Source organism: Sapajus apella, unplaced genomic scaffold (genome assembly GCF_009761245.1).
Source record: "Sapajus apella isolate SASKATOON/1434 unplaced genomic scaffold, GSC_monkey_1.0 scaffold3951, whole genome shotgun sequence".
NCBI classification, from domain to species: Eukaryota; Metazoa; Chordata; class Mammalia; order Primates; family Cebidae; genus Sapajus; species Sapajus apella.
In genome coordinates this window covers 2,963-6,093 of record NW_022440877.1, presented here as the reverse complement: position 1 = coordinate 6,093, position 3,131 = coordinate 2,963, and the positions used below count along the sequence as shown (strand labels likewise).

The 3,131-nt window shown below is 36.8% G+C and overlaps 1 long non-coding RNA gene across 1 annotated transcript; it reads left to right on the top strand.

Annotated features, from left to right (window-relative positions):
* Positions 1-426: 426 nt before the first annotated feature.
* Positions 427-2,833, top strand: LOC116547645. Its single transcript, XR_004267131.1, has 2 exons — positions 427-1,246; positions 2,774-2,833. It is a non-coding gene; the product is annotated as an uncharacterized LOC116547645 (long non-coding RNA).
* Positions 2,834-3,131: the final 298 nt, after the last annotated feature.

The following is a 3,131-nucleotide window of genomic DNA, read 5'->3' as shown; positions in this document are numbered from 1 at the left end:
AACCTCTCTTTATCCTCTCCAACACACATAAACCCATCCCAGCTTCTAGTAACCATCATTCTACACTCTACCTTCATGAGGTCAGCATTTTTTGGCTCCAACATATGAGTGAGAACATGTGTTACTTGTCAGGGTCTGCCTTATTTCTCTTACTTTAATGGCCTCCAGTTTCATCCATGTTGCTGCAAATGAAAAGATTTTTATTCTCTCTTATGGCTGAATGGAATTCCCTTGAGTATATACACCACATTTTCTTTACCATTCATCTGTTGATGGACACACAGGTTGGCTCGATATTCTAGCTATTGTGAACAGTGCTGCAATAAGCATGGGGTTCCAGGTCTCCCTTTGATATACTGATTCCCATTTCTTTGGAGAAATACCCAGGAGTGGGATTTCTGGATCGTATGGTAGTTCATCTTTTCTTAATTCTGTCTTGTTCTGATTATCCTCAGGAGAAATACTTTGCAATTTACATATCCTGAAACTAAAATCTGCAATATAGTCTAAAAGGTATCTAGAAGCAATTTGCTGTATATTTCTTTTCCTTGCCTAAGACAGGAACTCTCACAGGGCAAATTCTCCTGAGTGGAAAAGGTAATATCATTGAAACTAATGATATACAGCTACTTCAATAGTTAACAAGCATGTATGAGATATTCATTGTTTATATTGTTGAACCTTTAGGACAAGTAATCAAAGCAGGACTATAAGGACAAATGAAATCAGTGAAAACAGTGCAAAGGAAGTATGGGATTATCATTAATATAAACTCACCAAGCAGACGAATTCTAAGGGGAGAACATAACAATGCAATTGCAAAATTCACGTGCAAAGATGACTACCTGGTGCTTTGCCTCTCTTTTTTTTAGTGATTTCAGAATGTCCAAATGCCTCCTAAATGTCAGGAAATACCTCCTAAACAGAAGGCAATGTTTGAGTGGCGCCTTTCATAAAAAGTCATATTATTATAACCTGAATGGATATGGGATATGTTTCTACTCAAATTTCAGGTAGAGGTACTCACCATTGTAGAAGGATTACTATTGCTAGTTCTTTGACTACTTAAATGAATTAAATGTACATAAAACACCAGGATAGCATAGCACCTAGCACATAATTGGAGCTTGTGAAATAGCAGTTCCTGTTTTCCATTTTAACAATTTTACTTTTTTTCTCCCAGGATTTGGATGTAGCTTTGCCCATTATCAAGAATTATAAGGATCAATTGTTGGCAATTGGAGAGGTAAACACCAGCTAGGCTGATCAAATGACTTCTAATTCAAACTTCTATATATGAAAATAATCCTTAGTTCAGTATTGGTGATTGTAACTGACTTAAATAATTATGTTCACCACATTTAGCCAAATAATAATTTGTTGTTCCTTCTTTAATAAGAAAGCATGGGAATGGAACAATCGAAAGCCTTTCCATAGGCCTACCTTAATTGGAAAAAAATCATAGCATTTCTGAATTTGCTTTCTCTTTTCTTGTGCTTAAATATCGGTCCTTGCTCTGGTGAGTTAATACAGTATCTATAATTCTTCATAAGTAATTTAGAAACACACTTTAAATGGGCTAGAGTTTGTAATTAAATAACTTTTTTATTTAAATAATTTATAATTGTGATTTTTTTTTTTGAGACGGAATCTTGCTCTGTCATACAGGCTGGAGTGCAGTGGTGCAATCCCAGCTGGAGTGCAGTGGTGCAATCTCGGCTCACTGCAACCTCCGCCTCCCAGGTTGAAGCAATTCTCCTGCCTCAACCTCCCAAGTAGCTGGGATTACAGGCATGCGCCACCACACTCAGCTAATTTTTTTGTATTTTTAGTAGAGGCAGGGTTTCACCATGTTGGCCAGGCTAGCCTTGGACACTTGGCCTCAGGTAATCCACCCACATTGGCTTCCCAAAGTACTGGGATTATAGGCATGAGCCACCATGCTTGGCCAATTGTGAAATATTTTTATTACTTGGTAATAAATTCCATTTTTAATTAAAGACAAAAAATAAGAATAACACTTAAATTCAGAATAGATTGTAGAATGCATGCCAAAATAGTCCCAGGAGAAGGAGTCATCTATAATCTGTGGCATCCAATGGAGTGGCCACTTATGGCTCCTGAGCATTTGAAATGTGACTGTTCTGAACTGAGATGTGCTGTAAGCGTAAAATACACTGTGGATTTCAAACTTTTAATACCAAAAAGAAAAAAACACAAAGGCCAGGCAGGGTGGTTCACACCTGTAATCCCACCAGTTTGGGAGGCTGAGGCAGTAGATCACTTGAGGTTAGGAGTTCGAGACCAGCCTGACCAACCTAGTGAAACCTTGTCTCTACCAAAAATACAAAAATTAGCTGGGCATGGTGGCATATGCCTGTAATCCCAGCTACTTGTGAGGCCGAGGCAAGAGAATCGCTTGAACCCGGAAGGCAGAGGTTGCAGTGAGCTGAGATCGTGCCACTGCACTTCAGCCTAGGTGACAGACCCAGACTCCGTCTCAAACAAACAAAAAGGAATATAAAAATAACTAAATATTTTATATTGGCTACATGTTAAAATAATAATATATGAAATATATTGCGTTAAAGTATATTAAGATTAATTTCATCTGTTTTTGTTAATATTTTTAATGTGGCTACTAGAATGAATATTTTTATGTGGCTTGCTTTTACACCTTGCATTATGTTCTATTGGATAGCATCAATCCAAAATATCTCTTTTGAGTTTCCTTAAACCTAAATATGTAATATCTTTTATTTTTTTGTTGTAGGTTGGACTAGATTTCTCCCTGAGATTTGCTGGCACTGATGAACAGAGGGAAGAGCAAAGACAAGTCCTAATCAGACAGATCCAATTAGCCAAAAGACTAAATTTGCCTTTGTAGGTTAATTATTTTTCTATGTTAATAGATATAGAGCAAATTAAATAATGATCAGAGTTCTTCTGAAATGGAGCTCTATATTTGTTTTTCTCTGAACTACTTTAATAAATCAAAAAGAATACTTTCACAGTGGTACTTAAAAGAAATTTTATCGTTAAACAGAAATGTGCACTCACGCTCTGCTGGAAGACCTACCATCAACCTTTTACAAGAGCAAGGTATTTAGTTTCCTGAGAAAAACGGGCCT